The sequence below is a fragment of the Furipterus horrens genome, unplaced genomic scaffold (assembly GCF_987537825.1).
Source record: "Furipterus horrens unplaced genomic scaffold, mFurHor1.1.pri manual_scaffold_1, whole genome shotgun sequence".
NCBI lineage: Eukaryota > Metazoa > Chordata > Mammalia > Chiroptera > Furipteridae > Furipterus > Furipterus horrens.
Window position 1 is genome coordinate 124162398 of NW_028327171.1, and position 27650 is coordinate 124190047.

The 27650-nt window shown below is 38.4% G+C and overlaps 1 pseudogene; it reads left to right on the forward strand.

Annotated features, from left to right (window-relative positions):
* The first annotated feature begins 23089 nt into the window (after nt 1–23089).
* LOC150021882 (RWD domain-containing protein 1 pseudogene) lies at nt 23090–23822 on the forward strand (annotated as a pseudogene).
* Nucleotides 23823–27650: the final 3828 nt, after the last annotated feature.

Sequence of the window (27650 nt, forward strand, 5' to 3'; positions counted from 1 at the left end):
TCTTTCAAGATATTTCTGGCTTCCTATGGCTGAATCCGTCTTTAGAGGCAGGTGTTGGTCAGGATTTCCTTTACTGGGAAACAAGTCTAGGATGTAACTTGCTACTTTTCTATCCCAGGCGGGTCCTGAGGGCATTTTAGAGGTTTTCTACTTTACTATTCTGGTTTCCTGAGAGTATTTAAGAAAACACAAAGGGGGAAAATTTGAGAAGTTATAATAGCACTATAATCAATGCAGAGGAAGGGAGCCACCATGAACTGAAGAGTGTGGCCCATTCTAGTGTGGGGCAGGACAGAAACAAAGAGTCTGCCCAGACGACCAGGCTTCTAAAGAGGTCTTTAGCCTCACCAGAAAGAGCGGGATAATTTATAGGTTAATGTTTTCTTTTAATGTGAATAGCATTTTCCTCATTTATAGTTAATTAGGTTAAGCATGCATGGGAAGCAAAGGAGAAAGGCTTTTAGTGATGCTCTAAATGATTAGAAATTGGAATAAAGTAAAAACCTCTAAAAGATGGAGCACTGGCCCATGCAAAACAGGCTCTCTTTTAAGTGTCAGAACCAGTTGCCTGCACTAGTTTCAAAGATATTGTGGTAATTAAAGCAGGAAGGTAAAAAGATACAGAATGTGCTAAGTATTTTAAACAGGTTTGAAGCCATATGTACTTGTGATACAAATGACATTGAAACAAATGGCTGAAGACTGAACATATTGGATATTTGGTATCCTGGGAGCTACCATGTTGAGCTTTGGCCCTTGAGTCACACCAACTGCCAGGACCCAGGGATAAAGTGGCAGTGATGAGTAAGAAACACCCCATTTTGAGCTTCAGGTTTCTCATTTGTAAAATGAGAGTAATAATTGTGCCTCCTACACACATACACACACAAACCCTCAGTGTGTCTCCTATGATTAGAGATAATGTATGCATTTCACTTAGCAAATAGTGGTCACCAATAGGTTAATAACCAATATTCTTATAAGATCAAAACCATACCTCCTTTGTTTGACTGAATCCAACATTTTAGGCATTACTTGTCTTCTTCCTTCTAACCAGTCCAGACCTCGTTGGTTTAAAGCAGCTCCCTGAAGCAAACAAAATAAAACTCCTTTGATACAGTTTTCCCAAACACTAATCCAGTCAGAAGAGTTCCAAGTACTGCTTCCTTACTAATGATTTTCAGCGAACATCATATAAGCAACAGAAAGTTTTTATCACAGTTTCCAGGACATTGTTTCTACCACATTGCATCAGCTTTAGGTGTTCTTGCATATCAACAAACCATCTTCTATGCACAGACAAGTGAGAGACTGTGGTGTCAGGAAAAGAGACCAGTGAAACTTGGTCTGGTCCTGACTTTATCCCTCCTACCTCTATGGCCTATGGTTAGTTTCCAGACTTTCTGGATCTCTGTTTCACTCTCCATAAACTGGGGACAGTCTTCATAAAGTAAATAAAATACTTCAAATGAGAAAATTGTAAATCTCAGTCTCTGGGTCAAATAATTATTTTTCTATGCCAAGTTTTCATGGCTTAAAAGGGCACTCACTCCCTACATTTCTCTGGTTAGCTTCTCCTTTAAGTTTTTCTCCTTCATCGGTCTCCTTGTGAGGAGAATGATGAGATTTTGAATGGAAAGAGCATGGGCTTTGGGGCCAGGTAGACTGAAATTTGAATCTTAGTGCTTTCATTTACTGGTCATCTGAGCTTCAGCAAATTGCTTAGCACAGTTTGCTCCCCTGTAAAATGGCTAAAATAGCACAGAGCTGACTTCCAATGTCAGCCTGGGGATAAAATAAGGATAAAAAGGGCCCAGCATTTAGTTTGTAGAAGCAAGTTTTAGTCCCTTTGCCTCAAACAGGAAAAGTGGTGGATAGTCAAGCCTCCCCCCCTCTGTGAATACTCCCTGCCACCCCTAGTTCTCACAGAGGGCCCTGAAAATAGTCAGTAAAAACATCAGTTTTAACTGTCTGTTACACACACAAATGCACATGTACACACATACACAACCCACCCCCATCCACTACAGCCTAGACTGCACTTACTGTTATGCCACTGACCCCTCTTTCCCCTGCAATGAAGCCTGCATGAGAGCGAGGTCCAGACAAGGGGAGGCTGTTTAAAAACTGCATTCAGACCTCAGTGGGGAAGAGGTCATAGCCTTCCTGATTCTTAGCTTCCCCATCCCCGTCAGGCAGCTGGCCTGATAAGGAGCAGATTCTTTTTTCCATTGTTTTAATTTAATTTAATTTTGTGTTAAATTGAGTGTATGGCTGGAGATGCCTTAAATGAACATTTTTTCCCCTACTTAAATTTCCTCAGGGAGTGTACCCCAAGACCTCGCTCTTTGTGATAACTTATTCTGGCCAACAGAGCCAAGGTCTATTTATTACATCTTCCAACCATTCCCTCAAAGCTCTAGGAGGAGGGGCCCCTCTGCAGTTGCTGATGACTAGAGAATTACTCAAGTGTGGACTGTTTCACTGTCTGTCACTTTGCTCATTAGGCAAGTGAGAAAAAGTATCTATAGCTCCATCTCATGATCCTTATTAGCTTAGCGGCATATTTTTACGTCCCTTATTTGTTTTAAAGATGAATGTATAAGAAACAGTATTCAGTTGGTGTTCCTTGGTATAATTTTGAGAAGCAAAAGCATGGGTAATCTTATTACCTTCCCAATAATTGTGTTGTTCAGACGACAGGGAAATTGCCTCCACTGCATTTCCAACCAGGGTTTGGAGTATAACTGCTTTCGTTGTAGTAAGGATTGAAGTCCTCAGCATTGGGATACGATCATGTTGTTTTCGGAAAGATGATAAAGATACTTCAATAAGGACAGCTAAATAAACTAATGAGCCTGTACTCTGAGAATGTTATTTTATTTCCTTCCAATACTCTAATCACTGTAGTAGAAAAAAAAAAAAGATATCATCACTATCTTTGTGTTAAATGTAATTCTATCTCCACCTAGAGATTTAGCAAAAGGTTTGTTTTTTGGTGAGAGAGTAATACGGGAGGGATACATGGGTACAGTTAAAATTTGATTTTTATGGAGCATTTTTTACAGGTATTTATGGTTGTTTATCATCTCTAGATTTATTTACTGAGATGATAAAACAGAGCTGAGATGGCCCAATATCATTCAAGAGTTTGACATTCTGGTTGCCTTCCTGATAGAAATGTGTCAGCCTATTTCTTGTTTGCTGCGCTTGACTAAGGGTGTTTAGGATCCATTTTTGTTCAGCCACATAAGTGTTGTTCCAAAATTCATTAGCATCTCTATGGAGCTTCAGCCACATATATCCCATGGCTGGTGATTTAAGTGGGGAACATCCATCACACAGGGCTAAAAGACACAAAATATTATGTTCTTTCTTCACCTGAACTTAAAACTTCTCACACACAGCATGTTAAAGTTGGCGTTAGCTACCAGCATAGGTTTACATATAGGTCTGCATAACAGAACAAATACATGAATTAGACTGGCAAATATACAGAGTAGGTTTCTGTGTAATTGTATTTTCAGCTTTAGAGCCTTAAAATCTAAGCAGGGTAGAGAAAGAAGCATTCTCCTTTTTTTTTTTTTTTAAGAGCTTGATTCTTTTAGTAACAATGTCAGTTAAAATGCTTGATTTTTATCACTCTCAACCATTTTCCTCATTCAGAGAAATGAGAATACATGTAACCCATTCAAGGGAAATATAATGCATTATTATAATATGACTTGGCCTAAGTAGCTAATCACTTTTTATTAACACATTTTGGCCCAGGGAGTTGGGATTTCTCCAAGCTGACTGTCAGGGCAGGGATTCTGAGAGTCTATATTAGTAATTAGCATTACAAGATCTTGACTCCTGGGGTGATTCAAATTAATACAAAATAAAAGTGCAAATTTCCAAATAGCTTTGAAAGCCATATCTGTTATTAAATTTATGCTATTAAAATCCTTTCCAAACAGTATGACAAGGGTCTGAAGAAGAGGGTTTCCTTAAATATCTGCACAACTCATCTCGAACTCTTTAAAATTAAATAAAAGAGCATACAAGAAAAGATCAAAAGAATTTTCTGTACAATTGAGTTACGCCTTGGCAGTGAAGTTTTCCATCACAGCAAATCCCTACAAAGCAATATTAGTTTCACGGTCACAGTTGCTTTGGGACTTCCCTTGATACATTTGGCAGCTATTTTGAGAGCATCCAAAGAACCACTGCAACATCAACCACTCATTTCATAAGGAGGCACTAAGAGGTGACAGGAATCCCTGGGTCATAGGTAGTTCCATTTTTAATTTTTTGAGGAAATTCCACACTGTTTTGCACAGTGGCTACACCAGTCTGCATTCCCACCAAGAGTGCACTAGGGTTCCCTTTTCTCCACATCCTCACCAGTACTTATTGTTTGTTCATTTATTGGTGATAGCCATTCTAACAGGTGTGAGGTGATATCTCATTGTTGTTTTAATTTGCATCTCTCTGATGATTAGTGATGTTGAACATCTTTTCATATGTTTATTGGCCATCTGTATGTCCTCTTTGGAGAAGTGTCTATTCAGGTCCTTTGCCCATTTTTTAATTGGGCGACCATCAGTAGATGAGTGGATAAAAAAGCTGTGGTACATTTACACAATGGAATACTACTCAGCTGTAAAAAAAGAAAAGAAAAAGAAAAAGAAAAAAAAGAAAGAAAATCTTACCTTTTCAACAGCATAGATTGACCTGGAGAGTATTATGCTATGTAAAATAAGTCAGTCAGAGAAAGGTAAGTACCATATGATTTCACTTATATGTGGAATTTAATGAACAAAATAAACTAAAAAACAAAAATAGAAACAAATACATAGATATAGAGAACAGACTGACAGCTGTCAGAGTGGAGGGAAGTTGGGGGACTTGGTGAAAAATGTGAAGGGATTAAGAAAAAAAAAATCAAATCTCATAGACACAGACAACAGTATGGTGATTACCAAAGGGAAAAGGGGTCAAGGGAGGTACAAGAGGGTAAAGGGTAACAAATGGTGATGGAAAGAGACTTGACTTGGGGTGATGAACATACAATATCATGTACAGAAGATGTATTATAGAATTGTACACCTGAAACCTATATAATTATATTAACCAATGTTACCCTAATAAATTCAATAAAGATATAAATATAAATACATACATACATACATACGCCAGGAAGGCGTTTGGCACATTACCATCCCTCCACCACAGAACCCCTCCTAGCCAGGAAGGAAGAGAAACAGTACAGCATAAAGACATTATGGAGTACTTGTTTTTGAATAAGGTTCTGCTAATGTGTAAATAACCTGCTTTCTCTAACCATGTCTTTAGCAGACTAAGTGGTTAATTGTTATTGATCAGTTCTGCCCACTGTTCCAATATCAGTCATTATTGAAAATAATCTCAGTATCCTTCATTAAGCATGCATCTGTTTCCATGGGAATGCATTTTAAACACGGAGAGGTACTTGAGTGTTATTGGTTTCACCGGTTGTGCCGGCACTGAGGGCTGTGGCTGCCCAATCTGTCATAGTTAATCAACGCTCATCTCTTAACACTGGCTGCAGTTATCAATGAGGTAAGGATTAATATTCTGGGCGAAGCAGATGATAAATCATTTGTATATAATTAGTGTACAGCAAGGTTACAGCTGACATGAATTTTTATCTTAATTATGAGAGAAATTTGTTCCATTAATTTAATTTAGTTTGCATGAGTGACTAGACACCTAACAAAGTTAATCTTACACCTGTCATTACAACATTGAGGGGAGAGCCTCGTGTTTGAGGCAGTAGTCTCAGGTCCTCCAGCGATGAGGATAATCTATTTTCACATCCTAATGTGAAAATAGAGGATTGTAGACAGAAGATGTAAAGTCAACTCTTTTTAAAGTTGCCCCTGGGTATTTATGAGAGAACAGTGAGGCAAATTAACTGATGTTTTTGCTCTTTGGATACCATAGTCTCCTTTCAAAATGACCTCTGTCGTGCCTTGTAAATCAGGAGGAAGACACTAGACACAAGAAGAGATTTGTTCTGTTTCAATATATATATGTTAACTTCAGAACTTTTGGCCCCCCAAAAAAACTTTGCCTCATGACAAGCTATTGTATTTTTATCAAATGCATTGAATTAAGAAATGTGTGCTGTTCAGGTTGTTTATTCTAAGGGCTTCATGTTTATGTTATAATTGAATAGAATAATTCACATAACATGATCTGCTGTATGTATGCGGGCATCCTGAAAGCTTCAGGTTACTGTACAAACCTAAACCCTGTACTAATTATCTAGGTAATTACTAAGTCTGATCAATCACATTTGATTGATAGAATAGGTGGGGCTGTTTATGCAGCAGAATGTGATGCTCTTTCTTTTCCTAGTGATTTACTACACATTTAAGATTAAAAAAAAAAACAATAACAAAAACTAGCCAGCCTGGCTTGTTTAAAAGCATCTCCTTATAGACTTACCTCTGTAATAATTATCTTGCCCTTGATGTCTGATCTGGTGCAGGGGAAATCTTTAAAGGAAAAAGGCAGGAAGTCACAAAGTCACAATATAAAATCCTTGTATCCAATATGTCCAAGGAACAATTCCAGTGAGGATGAGACCGAACTAAAAATGAGATCATGGACAATCCCATTTCTGAAACTGACTATTTGTAATAGAAGTTCCAGTGTCCAGAGGAGGCCTTTGCATTTAGGAAACCCCAAATCAGCCTACAACCGAAACACTAATTGCACAGTAACTCAGATTAATGTATTATAATATTAGTCCACAATTATTACTTGGTGGTAGGGTCAAGAAGTGTATAGTTGGTTATTCACAAGAAATGACTGATTTAAAAACAAAGAGCTCTAATGGAATTCAATAGTGCTTTTCAGTCATTCTGCTTGGCATCTCTATTACCTGAGATGATTCACAGTCCATTATGGGAGCTTCCATGCTAATAGAATGTCTATCTTCTGTAATACAGACACATCAGAGCACTAACTGGGAATCTGTCACAATGAATTTCATCTAGATTTCACTTCATCTCTTCATGGACTGTAAAATTTGCTCTTGTACAATGCCTAAATTTACTGTGGGTAATTGAGAGAGATCTATAGATGCAGCAGCACTCAGTAAAGAGCAGTTTTCCAAAGATCTATTGTAAATTGTGCAGCTTTGCCTCAGCTGGGGAAAGATTATGATGAGGTGAATCCTGCTTTTACTAATGAGATGTTTTCATGAGCTCAAAAGGCGAGGGATGCTTTGGGGGATTCTGCCACGTGGAAAAAGGAAAACAAGGAAGGCACCTATCTTTCATTCTCAGGAAATATTTGCAAAAGGAACAAAAATAAGTTTGAACACAGGCTTCATTACCTTCCATGGGAAGTATAAATCAGGGCTACAATAACCATAATATTTTCCAAATCTGCCTGCAATTCCTTGGCAGAGAAAGAATGTCTCATGCATGACCCAAGCTTTCAGGAGCTTATATTTGCCTCCTCTTGCAGCTGCAGGTAGAACAAATTCCATCTCTCATTTGCTAAACCTTCTGTTTCACAGATTGTTAATTCTACCTAAAATGTTTGGTATTAAACTATCTGCATGAATTGTTGATGAAGAATTAAGATAACATTTGCGCTGTTAAATATAATGTGTGCTCATATTTTTTCAATGGATACTCCGGTTACCGCTCATAAAGTATACACATCAACCTCTTTTTTTTTCCTTCAAACCATTTCCGTTTCTTTACTTTACTTATACCCATCAAAAGCTAAACAGAATCACTGGGTGCCCTTAACAATCATAAGGTTTAATATTTGTTAGCCAATTAGAATTGTGGTATATTCTATAGCTCTTTTCCTAAGCCAGGAACTGAATAATAGCATCATGCTTCACTGGCAGTGAAGTGAGCTGAGCCTTTACATTAGGAGAAAATCAGAATGGTATGACTGCAGTTCATTACTGAAATAGGCAACTGATGAACTGAAAAGACAAAGGGCATTGTTAAATGAAATGTCATTATTAGAGGTGCTCATGTTTAACAAATGTACTGTAAGTTAATTCAGTAGTGTTTTCTATAAAGTTCTTCACTGAATGTTCGCTGCTCATTTTTACTGTCTCTGCATACCTAACATCTGCTTTAAAATGTTTTAAAGGAAACAATGTCAACTTCCAGTCATGGGAGTAATTAAACCTAGGTCAGAAGCATCTTCTCTTGTGTCACTATCATTGAAGGCCCTGACCAGATGCTATTGTGTTTCTGTTTCTAGATTTACATGGATGTAAATAATTCTAGAATAACAAATCCATAATCATTTTGCAGAGAAGACTTGAGAAAAATATTTTCAGCTTAGGAGAAAAAAAAGGCAATGAGACCCCTTTGGCATCTGTGCAAAACTGTTTGCTTGGCTCTGGAGGTGATAAAAATAATTTATGAAGCTCTACATTTTTAGCAAGAGGAAATGACCTCAGTTTTTGGCAGTCTGATGCAGTTAGTGAAGCCTCTCTTTACTACTTTATGGATTTCTTTGAGCTGCATATTCTGTGACCTGTATTTCAGATTTATTGGCAGATACATAAGCCACATTAAGTAATATAAAATGCAGTGAATGCATCAAACAACTCAGCAGGGACCAACTGACAGCCGGCAAGAGACTGCCTTTTGGAAGAAGTCACTTGGAATCGGATACCTGTTTATGCATTTGTTTAACCGGAGTCTGAATTTTTGTTTTAAATAAAGACATTATTTCAAAACAAAGAGTCTCCAACTGAACATATAATATATTGGGTGGCAGGAAGAGGATGTATGGTCAACTTTAAGATCTAATCGAGCCCTCAGTATTTTGTGTGTGAACATTTCTTGCTTCCAGTTTGAAGGGAAGTATGACTTTTCAGTAGGAGAAAGGGAGCTCTCAGTGTACTGTATTTGTTTGTAAGCAAAACAATAGAGTGTCCTTTTGTTGAGGGAAATAGAGGCTGACCAATAATATCTTTTGGTAAATACTGCCCTGATTGAGAGAAGAAAGGTATCTGGGAGGAAATGTGTATTAAACAAGACCATACACTAAGCACTTGAAACGGAGCTGGAAGAATGTTTGTAAAACATACCCTGCCCCCCATCCCTGATGCCATAAAAGGCAGGGGCCCAATGTCACAAAGTGAAAGAGGACCCATGTGGTGGTAGTCAGGAAGTCTGATTTCTAGCTGGGCCAGCTGTGTTGTCTTGGGCAATTCACACCATCTTTCTGGAGCTTACAATGGGACTCCTGGCATCCCTTCCAGCACAAAAATTCTTTGATTCTTTAAACAATGAGGTCCAAATGATTGATGTAAGAGAAATGAGATTACAGGATGCAGGGGACACCTTGACCAGCAGTGAATTACTTGGGAAGATTCAGTCCCTGGCATAAACCCAGAAAGAAAAATGATGGACATGTGGTTTCATGGGAAACTTCTAATTCATCTTCTTGTGATTGTTACATTTTACCATTAACTATTACTTTTTATTTATTTAATTTTTAAACTATTACCTTATAAAATAGCCTTATGTGGTGTTGGTAAGGATGTGAAGAAAAGGGAAGCCTTGTGCACTGTTGTTGGGAATGAAAATTGATGCAGCTGCTATGGAAAACAGTATAGAGGTGCCTAACAAAGTAACAATAAAACTACCACATGATCCAGCAATTCCAGTTCTGGGTATCTATCTGAAGAAAATGAAAACACTAACTCAAAAAGATACATGCACCCCATGTTCATTATATCATTATTTACAATAGCCAAGATATGCAAACAACCTAAGTGTCCATTAATGGATAAATGGATAAAGAGTGGACACACACATACACACAAACAATGGAATGCTACTCCCACTTAATATGTGGGATCTAAAAAGAAAGACACAAGCTTCCATATGGAAAATAAATAAAGTCATGGGGATATAATGCACAACAGGGAGAACATAGTCAATAATGGTGCATTAACTTTGTATGGTAACAGTCTTATTGTGGTGATCATTTTGTAGTGTATATACATGTAAAATCACTATGTTGTATACCTGAGACTAATGTAATATTACATATCAATTATAATTCAATAATAAAATAAAATAAATAAAAATAGCCTTGTGAGACTCAGATAAAGGTATTCTCCTCCAAAAAATCTTTCAGGTGAATTCCACCCTATGAGGATCTCTCCATCTTCTGAAAGTGGACTGCTCTCTTTTTGTACCACTTAATGCTGCCCATATGACTATATAAGAAGAGTGGTTAAAGGCTCAGGTTCTAGAGTCAGGTGGCCTGAGATGAAGTCCTAGTTCTACCACATTTAGCTGCATGATCTTGACTTCGGACAAGTCTCCTAACCTCTCTGAGCCTCACTTGCCTCACCTGTGTAATACAGAGGACAATGAGAATGTTTGTTTCATGGATTATTGTGATGATGAAATGTGATCCAATTTGTAAGGCATTCATCACAAAGCATGACACAGAGTTAAATTCTCAGTCTATATTAGGTATTGTTACTATTACTTTTTAATGCTTTTTCTTAACAAGAGAACCATTCATTAAAGGCAGAATCACAGCAGTACATGCCATTGGTGTTCCCTACAGTGTTGGGCTCCAATAGCTTCAGAAAGTAAGTACTGGTGGATAAAGTCCTGTGAAGTTGGGAAAAAAAGAATGAAGCATACTAGTAATAGAAGAAAAATATCTGCTCTTGTTGCATGAAGAGCAGTTCTAATAATGACTAACATACAACTCAAACCTCATTGCAGATACTTGACATAAGTTATTTTCAATCCCTACTCTGCAAGATCCGTATTATTATCTCTATTTCACAGAAACAAGAATTGAAGTTCAAGGAAGATAAGCCATATTCACAAGGATTACAAAACTGAAGTGAAAGAATGAGATTCAAATCCAGGTCCATCAACTGCCAGTGTTCATTTCTGTCACATAGCCCTTCTGCCCACAAAATACTGTCTAATCAGATAGATGCTCAACCTCTGAACATGAGAGGGCCATCTCCTGCTGATGAGAGTGGGAAGAAATTAAAGATAAGGTAACCGTAGGAGCTCTCAATGCTGAGTCACAGAGCAAAACACAGTGGCAAAACCTCAGTCGGTCTTCATATATTTACAGTATGATAAGAAACGCAGATCATAGTCATTTTGGGACTCATACTATAGCAATTACCATCACCAGGGTTCTCTCTGGACTTAACGACAGCAGTGGCTTACAGATAAAAGGTGTTAAATAATTAAGACATTGAATATGGATATTAGCTAACAATAATATGATGCCTTGTTACCTGGAAATAACAGTCATGCCTTATGCTTACAAAGCTCTTCTACCTCCTTAGAATGCTCATCAGCATTAAGTTCCAGACAATAAAATGGGGGACTTCACATTGACTGTATTGGGACATGGCCTGAAGAAAGGGAATTAGGAGAGTCAGCCAAGACCAGCCATAAAATCCCAATTGGAAGTGCCAATACAGGTTGTGGCTTGGACAGGGGCCAGTGGAAAAACACATGGCCATGTTGGAGGCCATATCTTTAGGAAAAACATAGTATTATGAATGTCTTTGTCTGATTGAATATATATGGTTTCTCTAAAGCAACCATTTCTAGGTCTGTACATTGTCTACCCTTCATAAATATTTCATCCTAGACCTGAGTTATTCTCATTGTTTACCCAATGCTAGGCAGAAATGCTTGGGATGTTGAAACAGCGAGCACATGAATACATTTGCCTTTGGTAAATGCTCTTAAAGTGCTTCAGAGCAAAGAAGTCCAGAACTCTGCTAGCAAATTTATTGAGAGTTGAAGCAAGCACCACCTCTAGTAATTCAAAACTAAAATTAGACATTCACCCCAAAAATTCAGGTAACCAAAACAAAAATGAGGGTGACTTTGTTTATTTAAATTATGAAGATAATTGCCTCAACTCTCCAATTCCCTCCACTCGGGTAGACTTGGCTTGAGTGCATCAGTATCCATGGTGACTCATCTAATAAGTAAACTGCACTAGCTCTGCTACTAGCAGAGAGAAAAGAAAAAGGTCTTGAAATCTATCTTTCATGGCTTCCTTCCAGAGCAAGGGATTTCATTATATCCCGAAGACATGAAGCAGTTCAAAGAAATTTGAAACATGGAATGAGAAGGAGGAGAGGAAGAAGTTTGGACTTATACACTTGCTTTATAGTTTGGTTTCTATATATGAGAATCAGATGCTGGAAACCAAAACTCAAGGGGGAAGCTCTATTCCTCTGGTCCAATATTTGGTTTGAGTTTTTTCTATTATTCAGATCTTTGTAAAGAATTTCTCCACATAAGGAAGTTTTCATGTTTACCCTTATGTACATAATTTCAAGTAAGTATAACAGAGGATATTTTAAAAAATACTCATACATGATTTTATATTCTGCACTGGAATGCAACTTGATGAAACAAATGCATAATGGCACCTGTTCAATAAATTCAGACAGTGTGGAATGATAGTAGAAATCTTCCTAAAAGAGTCACCACAATATCCTTGTAACAGAAGAACAGTACCTTGCTTTGCATTTGCATCCATCTACTTTTGAAAACCACTTTATGATTATAAATATGTAAGCTATTCTAATTATTACTGTAAATAATCATTCTTTTGCAATCACTTATTAAATAGCTGTCATAATACTGTTGTGAGTTAGGTGGAAGACAAAGATTCAATATTCAGTTATTACACCTAGTTAAAATACTTATTGTTTTCCATATGTTGTTTATAGCTTTGCTACCTCACACTTGATCGCAGAAATTCTCTAGTAAGGAACATTGTTCTCCATTTGCTTAGCGACATCGCCATCTGTCGTTGGGAAATGGAAAACAACATTTTCTGTTTCTTGTTTTTGTTTTTCATATGAACAATAGCTTAATCCTTACTGCACAGCTTTTATTTGAGTTTGAAAAAGTTTGATCCACAATGTCCTCTCCCTAAAATATTTTTCTTGACTTTATTTGTCCTGTCACTGACTAAGCTCTTCTGCTGACTAATTTCAATGACATTATCTAAATGGTAAATTAAGTGAGCCCATTAACATATTACAGTGAAATATTCTTATTATGCCAACAGAGGAAAAGTACAAGACAAGAAACTAGCTAATTAACTTGGTTTCCATAAAGTCATAATTGGATCACTTCCGGCCAAGATGGAGGCCTAGATAGACATGCTGCATCTCCCTCCACAACTAAGAAAGAATACAACTACCTCAAAACTAGAGACAACCAGAAGTTCCAGAAAACAGAGCTGCATGGAAGTCCAACAAGCAAAAATATAAAGAAGAAATACTCATCCAGACAGGTAAGAGGGGCGGAGCCAGGGTGGAGAGGACATGGTGTGGTGGCAGCAGGAGTGGCAGCAGTGGCAGGCTGGCAGAAAGTGCAGTCACACGTTTTAAAAAGTCGGGAGGGACACCTGGGGAGCACTCCCAGCACCAAACCAGACCTCGCAGCTCATGGTCCCAGCACCAGGGAAAATCAAGCCTCATTGCTTTTGACTATGCAAACCAGTGTGCATTGGGGCAGAGGAAACAACTGCTAGTCTCCCAGCAGAGTCCACTTGTTTAAAGGGCCCCCACGGTCCTAGAAGGTCCGCAGACCCACCCACTCTTGGAACAACAGTCAGGGCAACAGCTAGAGAGGTGCAAGTACCATATGGAAGTTGGAGAAATGACTGGAAAAGGGGAAAGTGCTGAGCAAGTGGCATTGTTCTCTCTCAGACCCCTCCCCCACACACAGCGCCACAACGTGGTGAAACAGGTCACCCTGTACTGACAAATACCTAAGGCTCTGCCCCTTACCATGTAACAGGAGCAACAGCTCTGTTTAAGACAGAGAGGCAAACAAAAACAGGAGCATGTCAAGATGAAGAGACATAGAAGTATGGCCCAAAAGTGGGAATGGATCAAGGTTCCAGTGGGAGAACTAAGTGATGAGGAGATAACCAACCTAACAGACACCGAGTTCAAAACACTGGTGATAAAGATGCTCACAGGCTTGACAGATATGCTTAAGTATGGCAAACACATAAGGGAAGAAGTGAAGACTATACTAAATGAAATGAAGGAAAATCCACACAAAACTGATGGTGAAGGGAAGAAAACCGGAGTTCAAATCAATGATTTGGAACATAAGGAAGAAAAAAATAGTTAACCAGTACAGAATGAGGAAACAAGAGTTGAAAAAAATGAGGAGATACTTAGGAACCTCTGGGGCAACTTTAAACATGCTGACATCCGAACCATAAGGGTCCCAGAAGGAGAAGAGGAAGAGCAAGAATTTGAAAACTTATGTAAGAAAATAATGAAGGAAAACTCCCTAAATTTGGCAAAAGAAATAGACATACAAGTCTAGGAAGCACAGAGAGTCCCAAACAATCTAGACCTAAAAAGGACCACACCAAGATTCATCATTATTAAAATGTCAAAGGTTCAAGATAAAGAGAGAATCTTAAAAGTAGCAAGAGAAAAGCAGGGAGTTACCTACAAAGGGGTGTCTATAAGACTATCAGCTGATTTTTGCAAAAGAAACTTTGCAGGCAAGAAGGGATGGGCAAGAAGTATTCAAGGTGATGAAAAGCAAGGACTTACAACCAAGATTACTCTATCCAGCAAAGCTATCATTTAGAATGGAAGGGCAGATGAAGTGCTTCCCAGAGAAGGTAAAGGTGAAGGAGCGAGCTCATCATCACCAAGCTATTATTATATAAAATGTCAAAGGGACTTACTTAAGAAAAGAAGATCAAAATTATGAACATTAAAATGACAACAAACTCACACTACCAACAACTGAACCTAAAAAACAAAAACAAAATCCAACTAAACAAACTACCAGAACAGGAACAGAATCATAGATATGGGGATCATTTGGAGGGTTATCAGTTGGGAGGGGGAAAGGGGAGAAATGGGGAAATGATGCAGAAATTAAGAAGCATAATTGATTGGTACAAAATAGGCAGGGGGAAGTTAAGAATAATATAAGAAAGGGTGAAGCCAAAGATCTTATATGCACGACCCATGGACATTAATTAAGGGGGGTGGGATTGCTGGAGGGAAGGGGGATACTGGGCAGAGGGGAGCAAAGAGAAAAAAAATGGGACTACTGTAACAACATAATGAATAAAACATACTTAAATAAAAAATCATATTTGAAGGAAATTTAAGTTTGATCACCAAATCACCTGCAGATTTATTTTTTACTAACTCATCTTTAAAATAAAAGCTCATGATTGTTGAGTGGTTGCCGAGTGCCACACACTGTTCATTTTTGAGACAATCTAATGTAGAGACACTTTTTGTGCCCATTTCCAATTAAGGAAACCAAGGCCCTGAGAAGTCATGTAATTTGCTGATGCAGAGTTAGCTACATAATTTACGGGGTCTCTTATTCCAAAAGCAGAAAAAATTACCATTAAAGGTACCAAAATGTAAACCTTTTTCCTTTCTTCCTAATCTGTCTCTGAACTCATTATGATTTTTTAATTTGCTATTTAATGTCATTCTAAGCAAAAAAAAGTTGATAATTTTGAGTTATTAGCATAAATTTTATCATTTTTATATTGTGCAGTGTCAGCTTTAAATGTAAATGTAAGAGCATTTAACTCATGCAAGATGGCCGTAATTACACAATTTGTTGTTCCGTAGTTTATACCTTTATATAAATGTATTTTGCTCTTACCAGAACAGTGGAAATGCTGTACAGAACTAACTCAGTTGTTTTTATTTCACTTGACATGTGCACATTTTAACAACACCCTCTACCTTTGGCTTGATAACTAAAGAACTGAAAGTAAAAGGAATTATAATCATTCTCTTTCCCTCTGTCATCATTTGCAGTGTAGGTGATTGGCTAATACAGGGAAATAACACAAGAAAGAATTTGGTAGAGTCCCCTGTCATGCATGTTTCTCAGTATGCTACTGCCTTCCTTCTGCATTCAAAGCAAGTTCTGGTTCAAATGGAAAGTCAATCACAGACATAACACACTTACCTTGTATGCATTTTGAGTCTCACTGAACTCCCAAGTATCGTGGGTTCACTAGACCTCTGTGCTCCCGAGGCATTGTGAACTCTTTAAGGGAATGATGTGACAGGCACAGTGGACACAGTGGACACTGAGCTCATCTTCTCTACTCACATGCATGCTCTAACGTCTTGTCAGACTTCACTTACAAAACATAAATTAAAAGGTACGACCATCATGAATTTCAAGACAGTGACAGCAAAGCATCAAATAAAGTATGAGGCTCTCTGTACATGGGGTCCCCTGAGACTGCACAGGCCACACACCCATGGAGCAATCCCAAGAAGATGAACACACACAGACTGTCTGAATCCAGAGCTCATACTCTTAAACACCATGTTCTCCTGACTCTCAGACTGTACCAAGAGACACCTTCAAAACTTCTACATTATACATTCTATTATATACAGAATTGAAATAAAGACCATGGTCACTAGAGCACCTTATGAGTCCAGCCTCCTCTTTTTGCAGGCAAGGGATAGGAAGCCCATAGAGCCAGGATGAAAGCCCTGGTGCCCCAGATCCAGACTCCTCAATCAGACTGAGAGAAGGAACACAATATCTCTTTGCCTTCAACTCCCCTTTCCCAGCCCACCTGTCCTGCAGCAACTCACTTTTTCTTCCCTATGCCATTGCAGTTCTTTTTGGTCCCTGCAGTTCAGGTGAGGTGGACTCCTACCTCCTCCACCAGGGGTCAGAGAGGGGCCCTAGGCCAGCATGGCAAAGCCACATGCTCAACAAGGATCTCACCTCAGCTACAGGAAGAGATATCCTCTTTCTCTGGAATCTTGAGTCACTGGGGACAACAAAATTATGGAGCATCCAGTGGCCAACTTGTTACCATGTAGAGACGGCCTGTCTGAGAACAAGGTCAATGTGGAGGGAAGTAGAGTTGAGATGTATAGAGAAACTAATTCCTAAGGGAGTACAGCTTTTGAGCATCTTGGCTGAGTCCTCAGTTACATAAATGAGCTAATAACTCTCCCTTTTATTCTTAAGCAAACTTAAATCAGATTTCTGTTACTTGTAACAAGGAAGACTGACCTAACACAAATGAAGATATAGATTTATGAACCATCATATAAACATAGTAATTGAAGCCATGGTGATGATGTAGTGAAGAGTGGTCCAAAAGATGAGGATTGAAAAGAGTGCATTGACTTGGCAATTAGGAGGTCAGTGGAGGCTCACTCCAGGAGTTTATTGGGTGGTGGGAAATAAGGCCAGGGGACGGGGGTTAAAGAGTGAATGGGAAAACCTTGTGTTTAACACGGTGGGTTGAGTACCCATACTGATTGCTGCTTCCTCCTGAGACCCAACTAAAATGGAAAGAAAATGTTTTTTAAGAAGTCCAACCCGCAAGGACCATGATGAGAACAAGAGAGACAAGAGTGGATGAAAGTGAGCAACTGCTAATATAAAATGTCAACAAATTTTTGGAAGATGGAGGGCTGGAATCTGGCTTCACAAGAGGGAGAAACAGTAACACCTCAGAGCCCACCTGAGGAAATGGTGGACATTGGTTTGCCACCTATAACTCTACAAGCCTTGGGGCTGAGGTACCAGGCAGCTTAAGAGCAGAAGTAAGGGTCCAGTCTGACAACAGGGAGACCGTCTGAAAGCCTCTGTTAGAGCAACTGGACATATCCCTAATCCTCCCACCCCCATCTTATACTGTTGGGTCACTAATCCTGTGATTCCCATAATAATCAGAGCATTATTCTCTGGAGACACTGAAAGGACCAGTGTCCTAATTCTAGAACCCCTTGCAGAGTAGGGTCACAGATGAGGTTCTGGGCCCCAAGCTGAGGGGTTAGAGAGTAGCTACTGGCTACTGACTAGAGTCCTCTTGTCTCCTCTCTTATACCAGGACACCAGTAGTCAGGTGTATACATCCCCCAAAAAAACACTGGAAGAGCTTCTCTGCAGAAACAAAACAGAGTACCAACAATAGTGGTTGATACTGTGGCACTTTAGCTAAGTGTGACCTACATTTAGCTGAATCCCCTTTCCTATGTTGTTCTGGGTTAGGGTGAAAAGACAAATCTGTGTGAAGTTTAAAGAGAGAGAAAAGGAAGAAACCTCCACTATGCTTTGTATGTTGGTGTAGGATTCCAGACATATCTGCAGCCCCCCTCCAACTTGTCATTGATCCTCTGGCTCATCCTGGTGGTGTAGGGCAGTTTCTCCAGCACCCACAGATTTTCAGCCTCTCTGCATTCTGGATCATGCATCTGTGCAGTTTCATGGCAAAATGCTCCAAATGCTTTGATGGGTCAGTTACATCATTGAGGTTGAGGTGCCAATAGCACCAATTGCAGCCACCCAGCCCCCTTTTCTTAGCCCATGAAGGAAATTAGGGAGATGAAGGAAGAAGTCCTCAAGTCAAAGCTACCCAGAAGAATCTCAAATATCCCTCCTAGCTCAGTCACTGGAACCTGGGGAGTATGGCCCTGATGCAAATACAATAAGGGATCAGAGCACAGCACCTGGGCCTTTGGAAAATTGCACTCACTGCAGTGAGAGATCTGAGACGTGCATTGTCAAGTGCCCCACAATGGTGTAATAAGCCAGTAAGGTAGTGGGGAGACCTGTGGTTTCTTTCTCCTTGTGCCCTGTATCAGTTTCCCAAGGCTGCCATAAAACAAAATATAACAAGCTTGGTGTCTTAAATCAACAGAAATTCATTGTCTTACAATTCCAAAGGCTAAAATCTAAGATCAAGTTGCCAGCATGCCATGCTCCCTTTGAAACCTGTAGGAGAATCATTCTTTGCCTCTTCCTAGCTTCTGGTGGTTTGCTGGCATTCTGGCATTTCCTGGGGTGCAGCTACATAACTAAATGTTTGGATCTGAGGATTTGTTTTAACATTAGCATCACTTTCTTATGTTTCAGGTTTTGAGTCTTCACCCATAAATGAGAGCACTGCATTAGCTAATAAAAAGGATTAACACCAACACCAATAATACCCAAAACACTAAAATTTTCAACACAAAGTATATGGTTCCTTGCACCATATGAGGCTTAAGGACATTCCCTGCAGCTTCATTAAGTTTACAGTATAGACAAGAAGAGAGTGAAAAATATTCAGAACAAATAAACAGTGGTATATTCACACAGTGGACTGTTACAACAATAAAAAAATATGTTACTACATACAACAATGTGGGTCCATCCCACAGTCAAAATAGTGAGCATATGTAAGAAGGTCAAGAACAGGAAAATTAGCCTCTGCTTATAAAAAGAGAATTGCCCTGGCTGGTATGGCTAAGTGGACTGAGTGCTGACCTGTGAACTGAAATGTCACCAGTTTGATTCCCAGTCAAGGCACATGCTTGGGTTGTGGGCCAGGTCCCCAGTTGGGGGTGCACGAGAGGTGACTGATCAATGTATCTCTCACACATCGATGTTTCTCTCCCTCTCTTTCTCCCTCCCTTCCCTTCTCTCTAAAAATAAACAAATAAATTATTTTTTAAATGACAACCAAAAAAAAAGAAAAGAAGAAGAAGAAAGAAAAGAGAATTATTTATGTGGAAGGGGGCATAGCCTTCTGGGATATTGTAAATATTCTATAGCTTGATCTGGGTAGTGTTTCCTTGGATTCACACTTCAGGATGAGGCAGTTTACTGGGTGTATGTCATATCCCAATACAATGTTAAAAAAATACCCCCACGTATAATTAACTTTTGGCACTAAATGCTACCAAGTAAAACTACAGTGTTCCATAAGAGGACCCGATCTGATCTGGAGATTACAGGACAACATCCCCCCAAAAGTCAGAAGTGACAAAGAGAGGTTCACAGAGACAAATGTGTAGGAGGCACTGAGGTGAGAAAAGCTGGACCCCTGGAAGATCTGAAAGAATTTCAGAAAAGTTAGGGAACAGAAAGCAACAGAGGGAACAATGTGAGAAAAACATGAGGAGGTGGGCTTGGGCCAGAGTGGACAGCCACTTGTAGCCCATGTAAAGAATATTGCACTCAGCTCTGGGACCTATTGGAGGGGGTTTCAAAGAGGAGACACATCATAGATTACTTAGAAAAGAGTGGATATTCAGTTTTTCTACTGGATGGATTGACAGCTGATGGTCTCTCTGTAAGAATACTTAATATTCCAATTTGCATTTAGGGGATCCACTATTAATATAGACCATAACATCTCTCCTCATTTTTCGTGCCTACTCTGCACCAGACAGCATTGTCATTGTGTCAGTGTCTAGCATACACACAGGATCATTCATGTACTTTCTCTCCCAGCTATAAGCTAGGGGATGGACTACATCTCAGTGTACAGACAAGATCCTTTCACATAACCAGCCAGCATAGTCATCCAGTGCACCACTGCTCAGACAGGCTTCCCTGGAAACACCACTGCTCCACAAGGTATCAAATGGTATCTATAGGCAAATACCTTTGTGAAATACTTGACCAGATACAGTTTTTCTACTGAAGAATTTCTCCAGGCATTACTCATGTTAATGTGCCTTATAGTTCTCTAAAAGATGGAAACAACATACAGCATTTCCAAGCTTATTGAACCCCTTTGGTGGGGTGAACAAGACTAACACATCAAAGTTTTGTTCCATAAAACATACTGTGGGAATGGTGATCTGAAGCCTGACAATACAGTGTTCGGGGACATTTTAATAGTCAGTGATTTATGGCATTACAGCATGCAATAACCTCCTTTGTCTTAATTCACTTTGAGAATAGGTGTAAATAAATGACAGAAAGCTGAGGTTGTTGCTTTAATTTTGTCTTTCACCAAGTTGAGTTTCTTCCTTCACCATTTCTGCAAATGATTATGTAAAGTACAGCATAAAGAATATAGTCTATAATATTGTAATAACTATGTATGATGTCAGGTGGATACTAGACTTATTGGGGAATCACCTTAGTTATATAAATGTGTGACCGCTATGCTGTACACACGATACTAGTATAAATAATTGAAAATAATTTTTAAAATTTAAAAAGGGAAGAATGCTTTGCATTTTAACCCCTTTCAGAAATTCTGATAAAAGTAATTGAACTCAGATCACCATCCTAATTCTCAGTGCTGACATGTAAAGTTTTTTTTTTATATATATATTTCATGTCTAAAATCATGTTATCTGTTGTAGATAGTTTTAGTGGAACAGACTGTAAAGAATCCTAGAAATGTTAATTCTTTTGCATCTGACATATTGAGAACTTTTGGTATTCAACTCAAGCTTTGCATTTTCTTGCAATTTTCAAAATGCACAGCGTTGTGCTCTCTTTCAAAAGTTCTGGTATTATTCAGAAGCAATTACAAAGAAAAATGAAATTACCTTTCGTCATTCTATCTATTCAAGGCCTTAGAAATGCAGACTGACAATGAGTTGACAATTATTTTCAATCCACTTTCAGTTAATTTCACTATAAATTGAGCCTGAGGACTGCTGACAAATAAAATATATTATTCATCTGAAAACATTCTCTTTGGGGCTACAGATCTCCAATTTATTTCATTAGTGATCATGATCAAACTAAGTTGAAAATTGATTTATGCAACAGTTATCCCTCTGCAATAATTAATTAGAAAAATAATACTTTGGTAGAGCTTTGAAAAGGAGTCGTTTCTAAGGCTCTTTGATAAAATAAAAAACTTTTTGAAATAATTATGAGGCAGTGTTCCTGTGGGAGTAGATATGCATTGCCCTTTGCTATTTGCACATGTCACTAGAGTTAAATCACAGTCAGGAAAAACTTCCTGAATCTCAATTCAGTTCATCTAACAATTTTTAGTATGTATTATACTACACGCTAGGCACTGTGTGGCAAGTCTGTGAGTATTAAATAAATGGAGCATCTTCAATGAGTGAACATGGGCTGAGGCTGATGATCTGCCTCCAATGCCCCAGCTTGGTTGGAAACTCCCTGTCCAGAAGAAGTTTCATGACCATGGTGGAACAAATTTATCCAGGACACTGTATCTTGTCTGGGGGGAATGGTAGGTGGCTAATCTCTCTAGAGGAAAAGAGCACAGAACTTCCATCTCCTGTGCCTTTTATTGAGGAGGGGATTCAGGAGATACAAGGTCAAGACTTACGAATTGTTAATAAGTTTTCAGATGCTTGGGTTACCTTTGACAGTTACTGATTACAGATATCAATATAGAGAACATAGTGACCTGTCTGTGTCAGGGTCTGCTAAACATTCTGATGCCATGCTGACATCAGGTGCAAGGCTTTATACATTTTTAGCTACAGAGTTATAGTTAACTAAGAGATAAGAAAAGCGGAGCAAGCTCTAAAGCATAATATGCATTCTTTAAATCCAATTCCCATGGGAACTCTCTGAGTGGCCTTCGGTCCTGTCTGCCGCACAATCTTTCAGTTTTCTGCTGAGACTTAAAGGCCTCCCCTGGAGGTGGGTGGGGCTGGCTCACGGCTTGGGCTACAATTCCCAAAACCAGAAGGAGCGGTTCCCAACAAGTGAACATGAGCAGGTAATATTCACTGTCCTAATAAATGCTACAATGGAAATAATAGCAAAGTGTTTGTATAGTCACAGAGGCTCCAGAGACTAATTCTGCTTGAATCACTAGAGAATGCTTCATGGAAGAAAGTGGCATTGGAGCTGGTCCTAGGACAATGAGCACATTTTCAATTTTCTGAAAGAAAGATGTGTTGGGACTAGATTGTGAAGGAGAAACCTAAAGTCTACAGACTATTTTTAATAAGTTGGTCTTTAAATCAGGGGCTGTGTTGTTCAGATTATAAAATAAATCTGGTGGTAGTTCCATAGTATTGGAATTTTTCTAGTGAGAGGCAATAAAATAATTGTGGGAGAGGAAAATAAGGATCAAGAAGGAACAGAACTTGTGAATCATTTAGTTCATCTCATGGGAAGTCAAGGTACATTGAGGTCAGAGGTTGGAAGGATCTATGGGTGATGATATCATGGAAGTTGTGAGCAAGAGATGGTGAGAAAAATAAAGTATGAACTGGTCCTGACTGCAGCACACTGCCTGGGTATATGGGAAATCCATGGCAGCAGGGAGGACCATAATGGCAGATTACAGCAAGGAGTAGCGCAGCCAGCTGGAGGCTCTGGAGTCCATCTACCCTGACCGCTTTACAGTGTTATCAGAAAATCCTCCCACCTTCACCATTACTGTGATGTCTGAGGTTGAAGAAAATGATGAAACTGCCCAGGCTATCCTCAAGTTTACATATAATGAGAAATACCCAGATGAAGCTCCTCTTTATGAAATACTCTCCCAGGAAAATCTAGAAGATAATGATGTCTCAAGTATTTTAAAATTATCAGCATTACAGGAAGAAGAAAACCTCGATATAGTGATGATCTTTACTTTAGTGACAGCTGTGCAAGAAAAATTAAATTAAATATTGGATCAAATAAAAACTAGAAGAGAAGAAGAAAAGAAACAAAAAGAAAAAAAGTGGAAGAGGCTGAAAAGCAATTATTTCATGGCACTCCTGTTACAATTGAGAATTTCTTAAATTGGAAAGCCAAGTTTGATGCAGAACTCTTGGAAATTAAAAAGAAACAAATGAAAGAAGAACAAGCAGGAAAAAATAAATTAAGTGGGAAACAGCTATTTGAAACAGATTATAATCTTGACACATCTAACATCCAGTTCTTGGAGGATGCTGGAAACAATGTGAAGGTAGATGGGTCTTTGTTCCAGGAAATGGATGGCTTGGAGCTGGAGGTTGATGAGAATGATCCAGACTACAGTACAATCCTACTGACCCAGAGAGTGTCTTGACTGATTGATGGACCATCCATGTCTGCAGAGATGCTTGACTTCACAGCATATGTGGCTATGCTGAGAGGGTGTTGATTTTCCTTTTTTTTTTTTTTTTCTAAGAAAAAAATTTTTTTAAGAGAATATTCTTCTGAAAGCTTTCATCAATGAACTCATTAAAACTGACCTTAAAATTTCAAATTAAAAAAATGAAGTATGAATTAAGACTGAAATCTTAAAGGAAGGTGGGTGTGTCTTGGAAGGAGACAGAGGAGAAGGATGTTTCTTCACTCTCTGGTTCATTGATTTGTTCAAAACCTACTCCACTTAGCACTGGGAAAACAGACACCAATAAGATATATTAAGTCAGCAGCTTTGATCAAAGGGGGGACATATTGTGTTTAGTGAGGGGAAGATTTCAAGGTGAGATAGCATAACTAGAAAGTGGAAAGTCATGGAATTCACAGTAATGTGTACAGGTTAAAAACACCTTGTAAAGATATTGGGAAAATGCTGCTACAACTCCAGCTTTATGTCACTTTTCTAGGCAAGAAGACAAGAACAGAAAAGGGCAAACAATGTGTATGCTGTGTCTTACCAACTTTGAAGGATTTTTCCTAGAAAACAGTCACTTTTTATTCTCAGAATTGGGTCACATGTCTGCCAGTAATCTGTATGGCAGCCTGGGAAATGTACCAGTTAACTAAGCATGTTTCTAAGCCAAACAAGTTCTCTTAGAAAAGAAGCAAAGAACAGATGTTGTATAGACAACTAACAAGTACATTTTGCATGTTTAAATATATTTTCTTCTATCTCCTAGTTGATTAAAATCTTACAAAATTATAGAATTCTAGGTTAAAATACTTTTTTTCTTTTTACAATTTTGAATGCACTCATTCATTGGTTTCTAGCTTCTGGTATTGCTCTTAAGAAATGCTGTTCTGATTTTCATTTCTTTAATATGTGACTTAGTATTTTATTTTATTTTATTTTTTTCTTTTATCCTTTGGGGTTTTTTTTTTAATTTTATTTTTTGGTTATTCAATTACAGTTGTCCCATTTTCCCCCATTGCTCCCCCCTCCCAGCCCATCCCTTCCCCCACAATTATATCCCTCCCCGTTGTCCATGTCCATGAGTCATTCATATACGTTCCTTGACTAGACCCTTCCCTTACTTATCCCCCTTCTCTCCCTTCCCCCTCCCCCCTACTGACTACTATTCTAGTCTTTGCCTATTTAGTTCGTTTGTTTGTGCTGCTCTTTAGTTTCCTGTATTGGGTGATATCATATGGTATTTCGCTTTCTTTGCCTGGCTTATTTCACTAAGCATAATTCTCTCTTATTCCATCCATGTTGTTGCAAATGGCAGGAGTTTCTTCTTTCTCTCTGCTGCATAGTATTCCATTGTGTAAATGTACCACAGTTTTTTGATCCACTCATCTACAGTGTTTCCAGCACTTAGCTATTATAAACAGTGCTGCTATGAACATAGGGGTGCATAAGTTCTTTTGAATTAGGGTTTTAGGATTTTTCGGGTATAATCCTAGCAGTGGAATCGCTGGTTCAAAAGGCAGTTCCATTTTTAGTTTTTTGAGGTAAAAAAAAACTAAACTAGTGGCTGCACCAGTCTGCATTTCCACCTGTTGGGTGCAGTAGGGTTCCTGTTTCTCCACATCCTCACCAGCATATTTGTTGTTTGTTGATTTGTTGATGATGGCCATTCTGACAGGTGTAAGGTGGTATCTCATTGTGGTTTTTATTTGCATCTCTCTGATGGCTAATGATGTTGAGCATTCTTTCATGTGTTCATGGATCCTCTCTTTATCCTCCTTGGATAACTGTTTGTCCAGGTCCTTTGCTCATTTTTTAGTTGGGCTGTCTGTCTTCTTGGTGTTGAGATCTGTACGTTCTTTATATATTTTGGAAATCAATCCCTTGTCTGAGGTACCTTTGGCAAATATGTTTTCCCATATGGTTGGTTTCCTTTTCATCTTGCTAATGTTTTATTTTGCTGAGAAGAAACTCTTTAGTTTGATATAGTCCCATTGGTTTATTTTTTCCTTTGTTTCTCTTGCCTTAGGAGATGTATCAGTGAAAATATTGCTATGTGGGATATTTGAAATTTTTTTGCGTATGTTTTCCTCTAGGACTTTTATGGTGCCAGAGCTTACATTTAAGTCTTTGATCCATCTTGAGTTTATTCTCGTGTGTGGTGTAAGTTGGTGGTCTAGTTTCATTTTCTTGCACATCCCTGTCCAGGTGTCCCAGCACCATTTGTTCAAGAGGTTCTTCTCACTCCATTATGTGCTCCTTGCCCCTTTGTCAAATATTAGTTGACCATATAGAGGTGGGTTTATTTCTGGATTCTCTATTCTGTTCCATTGATCTATATGTCTGTTCTTAATGCCAGTACCAGACTGTTTTGATCACAGTAGCTTTGTAGTATAGTTTGATGTCTGGTATTGTGGTTCCTCCTGCTGTATTCTTCTGTCTCAAGATTGCTTTTGCTATTCGGGGTCTTTTTTGGTTCCATATAAATTTTTGAAGTATTTGTTCTAGGTCTGGGAAATATGTCATTGGTATTTTAATAGGGATTACGTTGAATCTATAAAATGCTTTGGGTAGTATGGACATTTTAATGATGTTGATTCTTTCCATTCATGAACATGGTATTTGCTTCCATTTATTTGTATCTTCCTTAATTTCTTTCTCCAGTGTTATGTAGTTTTCCAAGTACAGGACATTTATCTCTTTGGTTAAATTTATTCCTAGGTACTTGATTTTTCTTGTTGCTATAGTAAACGGGACTTTTTTTTTTTAATTTCTATCTCTGATATTTTATTGTTGGTGTACAGAAATGCCTTAGATTTCTGTATATTTATTTTGTACCCTGCTATTTTGCCAAATTTGCTTATTATGTCAAGTAGTTTTTTAGTGGAGTCTATAGGATTTTTTATGTATACTATAATGTCATCTGCAAATAATGACAGTTTTACTTCCTCTTTCCCTATTTGGATGCCTTTTATTTCTTTTTCTTGTCTGATTGCTGTGGCTAGAACTTCCAACACTATGCTGAACAGAAGTGGAGATAGTGGATATCCATGTCTTGTTCCTGATCTCAGGGGAATGCTTTCAGTTTTTCTCCATTGAGTATCATGTTGGCTTCAGGTTTCTCATATATGGCCTTTATTATGTTGAGGGATGCTCTCTCTATTCCAATTTTGTTGAGAGTTTTCATCATAAATGGGTGTTGTACTTTATCAAATACTTTTTCTGCATCTATTGATATGATCATGTGATTTTTGTCTTTCATTTTGTTTAGGTGGTGTATTACATTTATTGTTTTGTGAATATTAAACCATTCTTACATCCCTGGGATGAATCCCACTTGATCGTGGTGTGTGATCTTTTTAATGTGTTGCTGAATCCTGTTTGCCAATATTTTGCTGAGGATTTTAGCATCTATTTCATCAGTGATATTGGCCTGTAGTTATCTTTCTTTGTTGTGTCTTGACCCAGTTTTGGAATTAGGGTAATACTGGTTTGTGTGCTGGGAGATTTTTGATTACTGTTTCAATTTCACTCTTTGTTATTGGTCTGCTCAGGCTTTCTACTTCTTGATTCAGTTTTGGAAGATTACATGTTTCTAGAAATTTTTTCATTTCATCTAGGTTGTCAAGTTTCTTGCCATACAGTTGATTATGGTAGTTTCTTACAATTCTTTGCCTTTCTTTAGTATTGGTTGTAATTTCTCCTCTTTCATTCCTGATTTCGTTTATTTGGGTCCTTTCTCTTTTTTTCTTGATGAGCCCGGCTAAAGGATTGTCGATTTTGTTTATTTTTTCAAAGAACCAACT